The sequence below is a fragment of the Bolinopsis microptera genome, chromosome 6 (genome assembly GCF_026151205.1).
Source record: "Bolinopsis microptera isolate Bmic1 chromosome 6, MBARI_Bmic_1.0, whole genome shotgun sequence".
Lineage (NCBI taxonomy): Eukaryota > Metazoa > Ctenophora > Tentaculata > Lobata > Bolinopsidae > Bolinopsis > Bolinopsis microptera.
Window position 1 is genome coordinate 7,230,111 of NC_087077.1, and position 17,882 is coordinate 7,247,992.

The 17,882-nt window shown below is 34.8% G+C and overlaps 3 protein-coding genes and 1 long non-coding RNA gene across 6 annotated transcripts in view; 2 read left to right on the top strand and 2 right to left on the bottom strand.

Annotated features, from left to right (window-relative positions):
- Nucleotides 1–8,286, bottom strand: part of LOC134816719 (E3 ubiquitin-protein ligase ZNF598-like) — a 43,833-nt gene extending 35,547 nt beyond the window's left edge. The window contains exon 1 of the mRNA XM_063825688.1: nucleotides 8,197–8,286. The gene's annotated coding sequence lies outside the window, so the exon portion shown is untranslated. The remainder of the gene's footprint in view (nucleotides 1–8,196) is intronic.
- The window catches only part of LOC134816726 (arginine and glutamate-rich protein 1-A-like), a 1,122,901-nt gene that overhangs the window by 1,018,529 nt on the left and 86,490 nt on the right, over nucleotides 1–17,882 (bottom strand). The gene's annotated exons all lie outside the window — the stretch shown is intronic.
- LOC134816734 (PHD finger-like domain-containing protein 5A) overlaps nucleotides 1–17,882 on the top strand; it is a 121,052-nt gene that overhangs the window by 72,241 nt on the left and 30,929 nt on the right. The window lies entirely within an intron of this gene.
- LOC134816828 (uncharacterized) lies at nucleotides 13,505–16,297 on the top strand. The gene is made up of 3 exons (XR_010160448.1): nucleotides 13,505–13,692; nucleotides 14,663–14,774; nucleotides 15,110–16,297. It is a non-coding gene; the product is annotated as an uncharacterized LOC134816828 (long non-coding RNA).

The window sequence follows — 17,882 nt, forward strand, 5'->3', positions numbered from 1 at the left end:
TTATGAAAGATTTTCCCACCCCTTTTTCCCGTTTAGTCTGAAATATGGCAAAGGGGAGGGTTATTTGGAGAATTACCCAAATTATTATTTATGAAAGGGAAAAGGGTTGGCCCAGGGGTTCCCAAAGTTGGGCTGGGGTTTAGTTGTTAGAGGGTTTACAACGTTTTTTGGGAATCAAGTTCATTTTTATTCATTTGGGTTCCCTTTTTCCATAAAACCCGGGGGGATTTTTTGGCCCACTTCTGAGGGACTAAACATGTTAGTTCACTTCCCCATTCCCCCTCTCCCATAACAAAATAAATTTTTTAAAGGTCAGCCCCAGGATAACTACTGCCCCAAAAGGGGGGTTTGTTCCAAATTTGTCTAAACCCTTTCCCAAAATTCAACTCTCTGAAACCAAAATGGGAAAAGGGCCCCTTTAGAGCCCTTTCTGAGCATGTTTGAGCCCCCCAAACTTTTCAGGATTTCTAGAAATCTTTTCCCAATGGGGTTTTCGATTGTTTTTCAATCTTTGGGGCGATTTTAGGGAAAGTTCAATTTTTTGTTCTTTTTCGTTCATTTCATGAACAGGGGATCTTTTGGGCATTTTTCTGATCAGGGGACTAAACCCATGTTATTTCCCATGCCCCCTTTTTCCCAGATAAATTTTTAAAATTTCAGTCCGGGGATAATTTCTCCCCCAAAAAGCCGGGCCCCCAAATTTGTATCAATTTCTTGTTTTTTTACGTTCCAAAATTTCGGATTCATGAACTCTTAGGTTTACTATTCTGTGTGTGTGTGTGTGACTGTGAGTGTAACCCCCTTAATTAGCCCTTTGCTTCGATTTTAAGCACGGTTAGGCCCCGCGCACGTGTTGCGGTGGGGTTTTAAATGGGCCCCAGTAACCCTCAGGCTGGGTTTGGGGCCCAAACCCCTTTTTTTCAAACCCAAAGTCTTTGTTTAAAGATAATTATAGCCCGGGGTTTGCCTTTTTTTGGGGAAACAAGGGAAGGTTTTTTTGGAAACGGGGGGGAAAATTTGGGTTTTATGTGTGGGGTAAAGGGGCCCTTTTTAAACTTGTAGGGGGGAGAATTTTTTGTTATTTGGGTAACCCATTAATCTGCCGTCCCCAAAATTTTAAAAGGGTTGGAACAATTTTTCCCCCCAATTTAACATGTTACCCGATTAAGGGGTTTAAACTTTTGCTAAGGGTTTGGTCCCCGTTCCCTGATTTTTAAAGCCGCTCTTTAATTACTATCGTAATTTGACCCGGGGGAAAAAAACTAAATTTAACAAATGGCAATAATATTTTAAAGATTTTAAAATTTTCAAAAAATTTGAGCTTGGGGGGGTTTTAATTTAAAAAAAGCTATAAAAAAAAGTGAATTTTTTTTTAAAAGAAAGTACTTAATTTAAAAATAAAAATTTTAAAAAACCCCCTTTTTCTATAAGTTAATTAATATGAAAATCGGTTTGAGCTTTGAGAAATGAGAAGTGAAGAAAATCTTCCCTCTTGCCGATGAACTTATGAAACAAAAATCGAGTTTTTGAATTAATTTTTTCGATTTATCGATCCGGCCCTCCCAATAAAATTAAATTTTTCTATCTAAATTATCGGTTAAGGTTTTTAAAAAAAAACTGTCGAAATTTTAAAAATATTTCATGATAAAACATGGGTCAGGGTGACTAATTTTGTTTTTTCTAGCCGCCACATTAAAAAAAATACTTAATATTTTTCATGGGAAACTTTTAAAAAAAATAAAATTTTAAAATTCGCATTTAAAAAACGGGAAAAAATTTTTTTTTTAGTATTATATTATATCGCTTAAAAAAAAATTTAATCTGAAAATTAAAAAAATACGTTTAGAGTCAATTTCTTACCTTTTAGCGAGTCCTTTGAAAAATTTCGGAAGCAATCAATTCGAAGGGGAGGGAAAGGAATTCAGCTAAAAAAGAAAAAAGAGTTAAACTAAGTAGAATAATTTTGCGCGCTGCGTTGATTTAAAGAGTTGTACCCTTAAAAAACCCGATAGTTCCAAATGTGGGAAATATGCAAAAACCATAAATTTTTGAAAACGGAATTTTCGTTCGAACCATTTTCCAAAGGTTAAAAAAAAGTTATATGGGATTTCATTTGCAAAGCTACAGTTCTCCCAAAAGAAAACACGGGGAGCAATTTAGGAAAAATTCCCCCCTGACTTTTGGACCCCTAAACCCCCATAAGTATTAAAATACCAAATCACGATAAATTATTTTCATATAGCAAGGAAGGCTATGTAATTTACCTAAAAAAAAATTTTTTAGTGAGACCCGAGGAAAAAAATATTTCATGTTGTTGAGGACAGCTTGCCGTTTTTTTTTTAATATGAAAGGGGAAGGTTGACAGTAAGCAAATTTGGGGGGGGGTTTTTTGGGGTGATTATAAAAGATTTTTTTCCGGTTTGAAAACTTTTTTAAATCTTTTTACTCCCCCCCAGCTTTGGGAGATGTGGGGGAGTTTTAAACTAAAATTTAAATTTCGATAATCGGAAAAATTTTAGTTAAAGACAAGTTAAGGGCCCCGGTAGGGACGGTACTTTGAAAAAATGAAAACAACTGGAAACAAAAAAAGCTAGCAGTAAAAACAAACGCTGTGATATAAGCCCACGTTTAAACCCCTAATGTTTAAAGGGACTGAATTTTTATGGGTTTAAATTTTACACGGCCCAAAAAGTGTATGTTTACTTTTTTTCTGTCTCCGTGGGAACCAGAGTTTTAAATAAACAGATTCTTTTTATATTTTGCCCGGGAAAGGGCTAAACACAATCCCCCAGTCACCAAATTTTTTAAGTATTAAAATGTACACGCTATTACATTTTAATTGAGGGTTTAAATAGTTTAACCAGGGCGGGTTTCCTTTTTTTTAATTCAATCCTTTTAAAAAGGAATCCGGAAATCGGGTAGAATTTAAAATGAAAAGTGCGGGTTTATAAAGCCCCTATAAACCCGGGTTGGCCCCCCTACTATACATTTTTCAAGTGCCAAAATCCGATAAAAAACGCGATCATTGATCAACATAATATTAGTAACATATAGTGGACCCCTTATTCGGGAAAATATTTGTTTAAGTACGGGGGAAGTTTTTTGGGCCAAAAAATTGAGAATGGGTTTTTAAAAAAAATGTGTACCCGAGAAAAAATTTTTTGAGTGAGGGCTGACGAAAAAAATTTATTATGTTATTGAGGAAGCTTTGTTTGTAATTTTTGGAAGAAGGGTTTTTTCAGTGTTTCCAAGTAAAGGGTTGGGTGATAATAACGATTTTACCGTAGAAAATTGTCATAAAAAGCATACGTTGGGGAACCCAAAATAAAAAGATTTACAACAGTTTCGAATTTAAAAAAAGGAAAATTTTTTAAAAGTGTAAACAGTTTTACTTATTTAAAATAAAATTAGTCAAATGTTGCAATTGGCCCGAAATATTACAGACTACAGAGCGGGGGTAAAGGGGAAAACTTCCACTGCTACTTTTTTATATCTAACATGAAAAGGCAAATAAGAAGTGAAATTAAAATTTCCCATTTGAATTTAAAAGGGAGTTTTTAAATTAAAAAAAGTTGTTGCCCCCGGGGTTTTAGAAAAAAAAACGAAGGAGGATTAACGGAATTTTTAAGGTGTAAAGGGAATTGGGATGTTAAACTCCTGATTTTATATTTGGCAGTTTTTGGGGATAGTTTAAACCAAAAAAAGGGACGACAATGCGAGATTTCAATAAAAAAAATTTCCAAAAATTTTGGAAAACCATTTACCCTGGGCACCAATAAAATTTTGTCAAAGGCATTGAGCACGGGGTAAGGTCCCGGGGGTTTTAATGTCAACCTAACAGGTATGAGGTAAAAAGAAATAATGCTAGCTCTAAAGCCTTTTTTCTTTTCGAATTTGGTAACACTTCTATAATTTTAAAAGGCAAATTAATGATCAGGCTTTCGAAAAAAAGATATTTCCGGAAACTTTTTTAAAATAAACCCACATTGGGTTTTTTAAGGGCTATCGGTCAGATAAAAGAAAAAAAAGGGGGTGGGGCTACTTAAAAAACACGAAATAACTGGGCCAGTGCAAATACGTTTAAAAAATATATTTTATGATTGTTTTTTGTAGAGGGCAGTTTAATTTACTCCCGTCTTTAAAGTCTTGATAACTAGGAAAAAGGATGCTTGTTTAAAGTAAAACGTTGACGTGATTGCATTGACACTGACAGATGGTTTCCAAAAACCCCAAAAGGGTTTAAAAAACTAAAAAAAAAGGGGGCTAAAAATGTTCTTCGCAGATTTTTATGAATAGAGAATAATGCTGCGATTGATCTTAAAACAAAAAAACAAAAGGGGACACTAAGACTTTAAAACATTGTAAACTAACATGGTACGATGCATGATACGATAGCACATGTTGGACCAAGTTAAATAGTTTAAATTGCAAAAATTTTAAAACGGAAAATAAAAGCCCCAAAACCACGGAAAAGCAAGATAATAAAGTTTTTTATAACCCAGGGGTCGAGAGGTTTTGAGGTTTGTCATGCAATGCAGTTTGCCTTTAAAAAAGTCGGTTTAATTTGTATTCTTGTCATTAAAAAAACCCAAAGATTTTGGGTTAAAAAAGTTCGGTTTATTTTACCCCGGGACTCGGGGCTACTTGAAAAATGTTCAAATTTGGGAAAGGTTTAAAATGTTCTTTTTCCCTTTTTCTTAGTCTTACAGGAGATCTAAAACGGTGGAAAGGTGAAGTGGGTCCCGGGAATTTTATGGGTAAGGGCTTACGGTGGGGAAAAATTTTCGGTGGGGGGCCCGTACAAAACAAAAAGGGGTTAAAAAAAAAGGATATTAGGTGGAAAGTTTTATTAAACAGGGATGAGTTTTTTAAAAATAAAGGAAATTTAAAAAATAATGCGAGCCCAAAAAATGGGTTTTTATTTTTTTTGTATTTATAAATTGGCAGGTTTTCCCCCATTAAAATTTTTGAGTTACAGGAGTTTTCAAGAGTGGGGAAATTCCCAATTCGAAAAAAAAATTTGGATTTAAAAAAGTTGTTGGGCCCAAAAAATTTTTGGAAAAAAGAACAGGCAAGGGGAATTTCAAGGGGTTTCTAAAGTTTTTGTTTTACACGATTTTAATTTTTTGGGCAGTGGTCACATAAGCCCTTTTCCCATTTTCCCGGTAAATATCAATTTTATAATAAGGGCTTGATAGTAAGAAATAATTTCGAGCTCTCAGCCCTATTTAGAGGGCGTATACTATTTGAAATTTTATTGGGATTGTACGACTGAAAGATGAAATTTAAATTTTAAAATTCCCAGACAAAATATTTTAACGGCAGCTTCCTGGGGAAAAGGGGCAGGGGGGTTTGGGAAAATTAAAACACACGAGATAGCCGGAACCCGTTAAATAAGTGAGCTATATTTTAATTTAAATTATTCTTAGAAGGAAAGTTTTTGGTTTATTTTACTCTGAAGGGTCAAACCCTTTACTACAAGGGGGGCTTCGTCATTAAAAAATAAAAGTTGAAAGTATTAAAGTGGGTCCCGGGTGCAATAAAAAGATATTTAAAAGTTTAATCATTTTACACCTACGCTAAAACTTGTTCCCCCAACACTGTACAAACTACCAAAAAAAATTTGATTGGCAGACCGGATTTGATTTTAAGGGAAAGAATTTAAAAAAACTATAGACCACAGGAAAAGATCGTTGAAATTTTTTTTAAAAAAAGAACGGCACTGTGCACAAAACCCCAAAAAAAGGGGATATGAACTTTATATGGGGAAGGGTTTGACCTAGGCAAAATTTTAAAGAATCGCACTAAAATTTGGGGCCCCGCTCAGCCTGTCATTTCCCCCTAATCTCTATTAATGAAAAATAAAAGCTGGGGTCCTCAGGTAAAAAACAAGATGATAACAGAAACAAAGAATCATTTTTTTCATTTGTTGTTCCCCTTTGGGCCCCAAAAAAAAATTTCTAACCCGAAATGTGGTTTGAAAGAAATAAGCCCCTTGACTCCCCCTTTGTAAATTCTAAACACTAGCAGTAACCCGGGGGTTTTTTTAAGGTGGGGGTTTAAGGGGAGGGCAGACAATAACACCGGAAAAATTAAAAAGGAAATTTAAAAAGGGAAAATTTAAAAAAAAGGGAAATTTAAAGAGGGGAATTAAAGAGGAATTAAAGAGGAATTAAAGTGGGGAAATTTAAATTGAAATTTTCCAAGGAGAAAAAACTAACGAAATCGTCTTGGCTATACATCAATTAGAAAAAGGTTTTTTATTAAATTTTAGATTTTTACAAACTTGGGGCCCCTTTAGATGAGATAAACAATAATCTGTAAAAAGGGTAACTTAAAATTGGGAAAATAATTGTTTTGGGGGGAGACTGTAAAAATTTTGGGGGAAAAAAGTATCCCGTGGTTTTTAAAAAAAGACAGTTTTTTCAGAAAAAAAATTTAAGTTTGGTTCGATTTCCCCATACTGATTTGTAAGATCCCGAAAAGCAAATTATGGGCGTCTCAAAGCATTTTTACAAAAAGGATAATTTATATAAAATAAATTTTAAAAGGAAAAATTGTTTTTAATTTTGGTTTTATCGAATTTTTTTATATCAGATGGTTTATTTTTTAAAGATAGGTGTATATTTTTTGCTATTATTTCTAGAAAGGGGAGGTTCGGATAAAGTACCAAAATTATTTTGTATTTTTGGTTGCAAATCCCCGGGAAAAGGGTGAAAAAAATGTCTCTTATGAGGGGATCCGGATTTGCCTTCCTTTTTTTTAAAATTTAAATTTTTATAGATTAACTTCCCCATTTTAAAATTTAGGGGAGATAAACTTTTTTTGCAAAAAATTTTTAAAACAAACTAAAAAATTTTACCAAAAATTAAAGGGTTAAGCAAAGGGGGCTAAATGGGTACGGAAAACATGATTTCCAAACACAAGCGGGTCTATTAAATAAGTTTAAAAAACTAGGATTAAATTTCTTTTAAACCCCTCATCAAAGTTGTACGTATGAAAATCAGACCAAAATTTAAAACGTTTTTCTGAACCCTTTTAGAAAAATTTTTACACTAACTGTAAAGGAAAAAGGTTTTTAGGGCAGAAAATTTAAATTATAGCAAAAATCTAAGGTTTTCTTTCGATCACCGGGCCCCCTTTGGGAAAAAAACAAAAAAGTTTGCCGGGCCCCAACAGGGGAGTCCCAAAAAAAAAAAAACTACAAACGGGCCCGTTTTGTATAAGGTCAAAATAATCTGACCAAAATTTTTTTCCTTTGAACCCCCAACCCCCTTGATTTTGGATTTAAGTAAAACGTTTTTGTTTTGGGGAAAAATTTTAAATTCCCAAAGCATAGCATGGGGTATATAAAAAAAAATCTTCAGATAACGCAAAAATGGAAATTTACAAAAAAAAAACCATCCCTTTCGGTGTTTTGTCATGACCCCGGGCCCTTTTTTTCTTTGATAATTTTCGTTTAAAAATAAAATCTTTCGCTAGGTCCTTTTTAAAAAAGAGTAAATGTCGGGCAGTAAAAATAAACAAGTGTAGACAATGGACGATTTTTTTAAAAAAAAGTGTTGAAAAATCGAAAAAGGGTTTTTACAAAATTTAATCCCTTTTTCTCTGGGGAACCAAAATTTAAACCCTGAAAAGGGGGGGTACCGGAAATTAAATGTGCAGTGTGGGTAACAAAAACACGAGGTGGGAAGTGAGCAGCACTCCCCTTTTAAAGCCCCTCATTCGCTCCCATTTTACAAAACCAATAATCAAAATTTTTTCAATCTAAACTCCGCCGCGCGGTCCTCTAGTAATCGGTTTTTTTCTCCCAAATTTGGGAGTTTGGGGTGGGACGGGTCTTTTCTGAGGCCCCAAATTTTGGGTTTTTTTAAAAGGGTTTACGTTTAAAGTGGGCACCCCGCACATTTAACTTCCAAAGAGGTACTGCCATTTTTTTTGAGGCGTGGAGGCGTAAAAACACCCCAGGCCCCCAATAAAGATTTGCGGGGGGAAAGGGCTGAGCGCGGGCCCAGTAAAATTCATTAACATTACCAATATTAAAAACTGTCCAAAATATCTAAGAAAGTATTCTCTAGCCAAAGGGCTCGATATTTAGTACTAGCAAAATTGTGTGTTTTGTACTAGGAACACAATTTTTTAGAAATTTTACTGGTGCATCCTCTAAAATCCCCAAATTTGTCCAATTTAACCGACCTTCTTTAAGAGGAGGAGAGGGTGCCAAAAAGGAGACGCTTTAGGCGCCCCCAACAGAATTTTCAACGCACCTGCAACAGGCTTTTGCCTAGCTTCGTCATAGATGAATGCTAGAAAATCAATTCTTCGAGATTAGCCAATAATATATGCTGAGTCAACTATTTATTCCTATCAGTTTTAAAACAGTTATACCAATTTTGTATTAATCTGTAATAAAGATCAAAATTCAAATTTCTATTCCTTAAAAATGTGTAGTCCTTGTCTAAGTCTAAACGTGGACATTGATTGTAATTGTAACTAACTGGTATGACTAGGAATAAAATTGTATATTAAAAATATCGTGAAAAGAATAAACTGGGAAAACAAATAAATTAAAATTAAGTAGCGAAGCTATTAAAAATAAAAAATATATAGAAATAAAAACGTTTAAATATTATTAAAATTATATGAATTGTAGAATTAAATAATATTTTACCGTAAAGCTCGCGCTCGATTTAAATTGGAGGACTTTGCCGCTTCGAGGCGGCGCGCAAACTAGCATTCTTGCTTCGCGAAGCAGAGCAACGATCTCGATGGGTTGACACCGTCAATCAAGATTCAATAAAAATTAAACGTGCGCGGCGCGTTTGAATAATTATTTTATATCATATTTAAAATATTTGGGTAAACAAAAAAATTCCATTGTTGCTATATTAAAATTTAAAAATGTCTGAACATGAATATTGAATACAAATTAAAATTTTTCTATCATTCATCGTTTTTAGAAAAATAAATCAGCAACATGCAATTATTAAATAATACCATGCGCTAATGTCATGTGGGTTACTCTAACCAGAGCTCTCTCGCTTGCAGTAGCGCGCGACCGTGAAACAAGCGCGTCACGCAGTACGCGTAGACACATGACTATGTGAATCATGTGAGCTGCGCCGCGCATGTAATATTTGTTGTGGTTTGAGATTTCGACGGATGTTACTCGTCTAAATTTCTTCAAAGTAGCGCGCGCCGCTTTCTTCTCGAAATGGCCCGACGGTAAGTGCTCACAGGGGGGGCTGAAACCAGGTTTTCGATCAAATGCTGCCATTTGTAGTCAAACGTCGCCAACAGTTGCTCTCGTCCAATGAAATCGCTGCATTTTGCAAGTCAGTATGCATAATTGAATTACATATAATCATATGCGGAGCTTGGCTTACATAATGCAGCGATTTCATTGGACGAGAGCAACTTTTGGCAACGTTTGACTACACATGGCAGCGTTTGATCGAAAACCTGGTTTCAGCTCCCCCTGTGTGCTACGAAGTAGCGCGCGCCGGGCCAGACCATTAACAATGGTCAATTTGAGATTGCGTATACAAACCTATAAATTTACGGGTTGAAGCTCAATTGACGATGTCAATTGACGATGTCAATTCATAGTTACTGGGCTGCGCTTAGCCTGTCATTCCGCCTAATCTCTGTCATGTTTATGACCATGATAGCCTGAGGTCCCAAGGTAAATTCATAGCAGCTTGGCGCGGCACAGTAACGCATCGCGCTACAACATTGAAGCCTAATCTTTTTGCTTGGTTTTAAAGATCGAAGGAAATGTAAGCCATTCGTATTAGTCACTCAAATAAATAAAATGGGAGACAAAATTAAAATGTCTAATAAATTGCTTTTTTGCACAATTTGTAAAACACAACTAATATAATATGGAAAATTGACACTTCTGACTGTTTTTTAACAATCATTTCATCAAGGTTTACTGAGACAGGTTTATTCTCTTCCGGATTAAACATATTAAAGCTGGTCTTCTTCGGGCCTGTAGTTTTTCCTGCTCTAAAAATGACCAATGCATTAGTCCAGTCTTTGTGTATGTGGAAGTGACAACTCAATAAAACACTCATTAATATGCAAAAGGGGTGGATATGTATCTCTTCGCCACAACTCATTGAGGGATGTGTTAGCAGAGCTATTAGAAACTGCTGGCTGTAAAGATGCTACCACTGAACCTCTCCTCATTCCTGTCAACGGGAGAGAACTTCCTGCAGGGGCCAACAAAGCAGATGGAGCTAGATAAGATTACATGTTAGTGCTAGGAGTGTATGGAACCCATTGGAAAGGGCATTTTTAGATGTAAGAGTATTTCATGCTCAAGCTCCTTCCAGAAATGTGTTTTTGTTGGTTACAATTCTGTCCGTCCAATTTCCTATCCGCTTGTCCTCTTCTTTTTCTTCTGTGACGGAATTGTAATGAACAAAATCTATATAATTATTTATGATATGTTTGATTTTTTGTTATTGTATGTCATTCAAATTTGGTAGACGGCCCCAACGTAAATGTGGCTCTTGCTATGTGTTGGTTCAGCCGAATTAATTATTATGTAATCAAGTTTATTTTTCTCTTTTAGTTAGTTGTCATCCGGCCAAACATTAAGCAACTTTATTGCAGCACCATTTATCATTTAGTATATCAAAATATGTCATTGTAATTTTGCATGGCTGAAATGTAACGCTTGATTTATATATATATGATAATTAATTGAATTTTCAAATAAAAATAATTTGACAATATATGACAATATATGACAATATTTGACAATTATATACAGGGTGGGCCAAAAGTCAGTTCCCATACGTTGGCATTGATAGCTCCGCCGTGTTTTATATTTGAGAGCTGTTGCTTTGAAGATGGCATACTGTACTTCAAAATTCGTCAAAATTTGAAAATTCGAATATTTTAGACCACGCCCATTCAATATTAAAACACCAGCTATATTGTTTTCTCTGAACATGCTGAACGCCTAATTTTTTCAGAGACGGTAGATTATCAAATGTTGCTTATCAAGCATTTTCTGTATCTCGTTAATATATAACAAAATTGACTGGGTGATTATGTGACACCGTGACAAGACATCTTAATTGGGCACCCTTAACAATTTCCATAATGTTTAACGGGGTATTTAACGGGGTCACCTTATCACGTGATTAGGTAAACCAATCACCTGATCACTTACCATTCATCTCTGGAACAATTTGTATTAAGATTCGCAACTACATCAAATCTAACAAACTCCCCATCAGAGTTATTTTTACACCTGGTAAGAAGTTACAGGACATCTTCTGCCGCTCTCGTCCACTGGATAAGAGGACTTGTGACCTTGGTAACCCTAACAATTGTGAGATCTGCCCTAGACTCACAGGAACAACATGCTCAACAAAAGGAGCTATTTACTTAGTTACTTGCGAGTTATGTGGTAAGAGATACTGTGGGGAAACTGAGAGAAGCCTCCATGCTCGTCTGATGGAGCACAGACAGGCTGCTAGGAATCCTAGAGCACATCCAGAGAATGGGGTTGGACAGCACTACGCATCTCTACATCCTAACCGAACCCCAGTTTTATCTTTTAAGTTACTTGATTTACAGAGTAAAACTGTTCGTAGAAAGATTGTAGAAGCGATGTATATATTGAGATTAAGTCCTGAAATGAATGATCGTTCTGAGTTGAGTTATTTGTACAAATATTTAGTCGATGTTTAACTAGTAAATAATGTATTGATAGGACTATCTTGGATAGTAACCATGACAACCGAGTTATCGTTGCTTAAGTGCTGATTTTATCATTAGTTTTTACACATGAACTGTGAATTCTGAACAACCAGTTTTACGTTTACTAATTAGTTTAGTATCATGAGTAGTACAGTATTTAGTTGTATTAGCTTACATTTCTTCTTGTCGTATATTTTTTGTTGTTTTGACATTTTTTGCAATTACATTTTTGGGTCATATTTCGTAAATTTTATTTCTCTGTTTTTGTTTTAATGTTATTTTAAATTTCTTTCCGTCGTTAATTTTTACACATGTTTAACAATTTTATTACAGAACTGAAGAAGACGTTGTTACGTGGAATGATTATTTCAATTCAATAAAGTTTCTAGCCTAAAGTTTGCTGCTTCAATTTGTTCGCAAGTTAAGAGTCTAAAGAGAAATTCTCCAAGAGAAATCAAGTTCAAATGCGACTCATAAATATAGCCCCCTTGAACTACCTGATCACACGTAATGAATAAACTCGTTATGCTTCATATCTCGGTCATCTGAGAAGCTACAGTTCTAATTCTTTCAGGACAAACGTAATTCGAATGGCCAAACACAATTCAATAACATTTAGCTTGATCCGACTATCTAAACTATCAAATAAATGTGAAAATTAACCTCCATTTGAAAAAAATGAACGCGAATATTTTTCGAGTTGACAAATTCCTCGAACCAGTGGTGGTACTAAGTCATACCAGAAAGAAGTATTTAAATTGGGCACTCAGTGACTGAGCTATAAAGGCCAACGTATGGGTACTGACTTTCGGCCCACTGTATTATGACAATATACGACAATAGTTGACAATATATGACAATATACGACAATTGTTGACAATATACGACAATATTTAAAACAATATTTGACAATATTTAACAATATTTGACAGTATTTGACAATACACGACAGAATTTGACAATATATGAAAATATACGACAATTTATGACAAGATATGACAAGTTTGACAATATGTTGTTATGCGCTTGACTAAAATGTTCTTATGCCAACGTGGAATTATTTGTATCACGTTGTGACCCCCTGTCATTGCACTCGTGCGCAGCAGTGCTACAACATGAAACAAGTCATTATGGACTATCTATTTATGAAATTTAAACATTTAGAATACAAGTCAGTTAATGAAATATTTAAAAAATAACTTTTACTTCTGCTTTGGAATTTTTATTTATCTTTGAATTCATTAGTTTAGGCTAAGCGTCGTCATTATAATAAGTGATTAATACTGTGTACTATCTTATTACCAATCTTATGGTTGTTAACAATTAACATTGCCAGTGAATGGATATTAATATTTGACAATTATCAGTGAATGGAACAATGAATGTAGAAGTTGTTGTAATACTACTATTTCTTTTCAACATTTGTCTGTCTGATCATGGTATGTGCAAGTAAATTTTACAATTTTGTAATTATTTTATTAAAAAATCACACATTTATGTCGACAGATGGATCATGGCTCTTTACATACCCTCGGTTCTATTTTAGTCAGTCAACCTTTTATGGATACAATATACTGATTTGTTGAGCTTTACCTTTAGACTTTTAGATGAGGTGATGTCTTAAATTTTACTTAACTTTGGTTTACTTTTTAAGTTATATTGAATTGTGTCATTTCAAATCTACTGAACCTAAGTTGCATTACCCCAGATACAGAATACAGGATCACAATAAAGTTAAAAGATCACCCTGATCAGAAATATTTTGGGAGATGGTATTGGAGACGGTTGTATGTTACTGTTAAAGGAAACCTTGGGGACACTAAAGAACATGAATGTGCTAGAACAGTCAATTTACCTGCTAGTAGTGTAACATGCACAACAATCAAGGACCAGATTTCTATTGGAAAATTCACGTGTCTGGCGTTTGCTGAATTTGAGTCTGAATATGGTGCAAGGATCATTTTCACTAGGGCAAGTTAAATAATCTCATTTTTGCTATGATATGACAACTGTATCTTGATTGACGTTAACCAATAACTATGTATGACTACAATATGCCAGAATAGTCCTTTACATGATGTTGCCAAATGTTTCTTGTGTACATGCAAAGCTATGTTATTTAATGCATTTTCTGTTAATACTGTCACATATAATATACTAGTTTTGATCCATTGCATTAGTCGAAAAAGTACTTAGCCTAATCTGATTCATATTAAAAAAAAGCAACAAAAAAGATGCAGGTTAATAACCACCAAAATTCAATTCTAAAATTCCTCACTGAGCCCGAGGCAAATTATTTAAAAAAGTTAATGTCAAGAAAGGAATACAAGGAATGCAAATTTCAAATCTTAAGCTCCAAGATTGTCAAGATAATAACGATATCATAACACAATTTCTCGCCCTAAACAAAAATAAAAATATTAACATAGAATGAAATTTCACAATATTAGGTCTTTCTTAATTCAATCAAGTTAGTTTTTACTTTTTAGATTTAATGTTATTACAATTTTCAGTCACTTTGTTGATACTTGAGCCAGGCTACTTTGTGCTTGTTGTTGCGCGAGGAGACGTGATAGAAACAAATGTGTTTAGCAAAAGCAAATAGTTTGGTACAAAATGAGGGGCAAGTTTTTTGATAACATTCACAATAATTGTGCTATCGAGTATGGCAAAAGCATAAATAAATATAAGTATATAAAGAATAAATATTGAACAAGTATGCCAAATTTGTCATCTTAAAACGATGGTAAGATGAAAAAAGGCAGATAACCTTTTGTGTCCTATTTATAGCTGATTGATAAGAGGCAGTCTTGTTGATTCTAATTTTGTATTAGCTGACAGATATTTCTTGCCTTGTCAGGTTTATTATTTTCTGGCCTTGACGTCATTATTTTTTGAAATTGTTTGTTTTCAAACTTTCAAAGGTGACCTTAAATTTCAGTTGAGGGTTGACGTGATGGATCATGATGCAGTTAAGACACATTGGTTTGTTCCTGACAAAGGTTTTGAAGAAATTGGCCTTGCAAACAGTACAAACGAATACTGCTTCGACAGTAAGTACAATTATTTTGAACTCCCAACTACAATTCTTATTAACTGCATTTTCGAAACTTTAACAGGTAATATGTATTGCATTGCACCTGAGATTTCGTTTGAAACTCAGACAAAGAAGCAATGTTATCTGTTTTCAAAAAAGTATTATATAATTTGTAAGATCCAAATTTAAGGCAGTATGCATTCAAAAGTTTTATTAAACACTTCAGCAATTAAGAGTAAAAGATTAATGGTGAATTTTGTTACTATAAAAAGTTATTCCTTTTTCATTTCATAGTAGATTGTCTTACTATATTAGTTGATATTTTATTAACTTTTCGTCTTTCCACAACAGAGATCTATCCTACTGGACTTCCTCAAGAAGCAGCCTGGTTTCCAGATTTTAGGAGAGGGGATAATCCTCTAGATGATGAATATGGGATGTTCTACTATCTGTTTCAAAGTTTTGTTTTTCCACCCTTTTTTGTATTTTTGATCGGCATTTTCGGTATTATTGCTTGCGTACGTGGACAAGTGTGCCGATGTTGCAACCGAAGAAACCGTGCATCTGGGTATGGTAATCATTCTATAGTCACAGTACAAGCCCCATAAGCGAAGGATGGATTTTACCAGGCTCAGTCTGCACTATTAAATAATCAACATAGCCACGCCCTGCTTGATTGGACCGTAAAATATTTTGACTGCAACAATATTGTCTTCCAAAGATCACTACTTATACTTGCTGGCCACACAAATCTCATCTTGGACAAAAAATGACTGAGTTATGAGCCAACAACGGCAATTTTTATTTTCCATAATATTGGTTGTTGATATTTGAAGCGGTAAATGCGATGAACTTTCATTTCATTTCATTTCATTTCATTTCAAGCACCAAGTATGGTTATTAACTTCTGAATAACATGTTTAGATACGTATTCTTCAATCTAATCTTTAACTGGGTACCAGGAATTTTCAGCTGTACAACAAAAGAGATTTTGGTGTACAACTCTTTTGTACTTTTGTACAAATAAAGATATAAATCCATGCCATTCGCTTCGCCTAGAGCTTTTGAATGACCCAATTTCTGGATCCCAGATTGTTTTTGGCTTAAATGAAAGACAGATAGTACATGCTCTGGCTGATGATATTTTATGATATCAAATGATGCTACCTACTGCAAATTATTGGTTTACTTTACCATTTCTGATACATAATCAAATAAAAAAACAAAAAAATTCCTTTTTTTTTGTCTTTTTTTATGTCTTGATCTCTTACTTTCTAGGATCTGTTTCTTTCTTGATTGATTATGTCACTGTACTTACCTTTATTATACCTACATGTATTGTATGGTTTCTGCCTCTATTTAGTTTAGTGTGGTTTACAATAAAAGATGTTTTAATTTTGTCTTTGCCTTATATGATGAGTTATACTTTAGTTCACTTTTACACATTTGCTCACATCACTCACAGTCAGCCGCTCTGACATGGTTAACCACCTTCCTTGTGTTGTTGGTTAATCATATGAGCGGGATATAAATACCTCATTTCATTTCATTTCTTTAATCATAAATAAAATGAGCATAAACCACGAATTAGTTAACTAGAAGTAAACTTGAGGAAATATTCTTTGGTGATTGTATATAATTATTTAAAAAAACTTTATTTGTATATAATTATTTTTTAAAACTTTATTTGGTTGTTAGTATTTTTATTATGGCAAGTGGTTGAATTTAGTGAGACAAGGTCAGTTTCTCTATTGTCTCAGAAAAATTTCTACTTTACAGTAGGCAATGCTGAGTGGCAGGAATAAGGGACCAAAACGCTTTGGGCTAACAATGGCCCACGCTTGGGGCTAACAATGGCCCAACCTTGTGAAATTTGATTTCGAGATATACCAACAAACTAAGGCATGTGACCGAACTTTTGAGGGTGACCAGACTCAAAAGTTCGGTCACAGGCCTTAGTTTGTTGGTCAACTGGCTATCTCAAAATCAAATTTCACAAAAAAAACTAGGGCGAACTCCCCCTCCACAGGTCTACCAAAGATGGCAATCCAAGATATGAAAATTTGGGTGATGATTTCTTCGGCAGTTTTGTTCTTTACCTTAGTAGCCGCTGTGTAACGTGTAACAGTATCAATCATGTGAAGTATTATCTCCCCTGTACTCAATTGCTTTAGATCCATAGCAACACGGTCGTTGAAATGTTTTCCTGGCGGCAGTGCAGTCTTCCTGTGCGGAATTTGTTTACTTTTGCGTTTCAAGCAGTGATCACATGAATGCTCGATTTCTTCCAGATTCTTGCATATCTCTTCTTTCTTTGATGATGCGAATCCCATTACTACTTCTTGTATCTTGGAACAGGATGCGTGTGCAAAGTAGCGGTGTAGATGCTGTGCAAATTTCTTTGGGTGCTCCGAGTTTTCAAAGGATAATAAGGTTAACTATGGGTTATCATCCTTGATCATCTTTGTTTCCACGGGCTCTCTTCTGTTGCCGAAAAGTACAATCATGTGACCTGAACCAGTGATACTGAGTTTCTCTCTCTTCCCGAAAACACATAACTCATCTTTGCTGAAATCAGTATTGCAGCTCATCTTTTTCATTGTCGCTCTTGCCAGTAAAAGAGGTACTGGGTACATCATTCTCAACTACAAACGTCCAAATTCCAATTTTCTTTCCACATAGAGTTACTGGCAAATTCTCTCTCATTTTCGCTATTGTGGGTGCACCGTTCCCAAATCTGAAGGTCTGAAAGCACTTTTCTGTCACCATGTCTGACTTCTGCTTATCAGTCAGGGACTTCTCAAATGTTTCGAGCCACAGCTTTCCACACACAGTTGCTGATGCACCAGAGTCCAGTAAAGCACCTTTGTAGGTTTCTCTTAAGCAGTCATCTTGGCATATAATATGTTTACAAACGATTGAAAGTAACTCCTGTTTTGTGTTGAGCCCTTCCTACAGTCCCGTGCCATGTGGCCTGCAACTCCACAAACATAACATTGTATATACTCTTCGGTTTGTACTGGTGAGATTGGTTTCTGCTTTTATCAGGGTACTTTCCTCTCCCCCAAAAATCCTTCTTATCATAACGCCCACGACTTGTCCCACGTTGATTGTAGCTATCTCT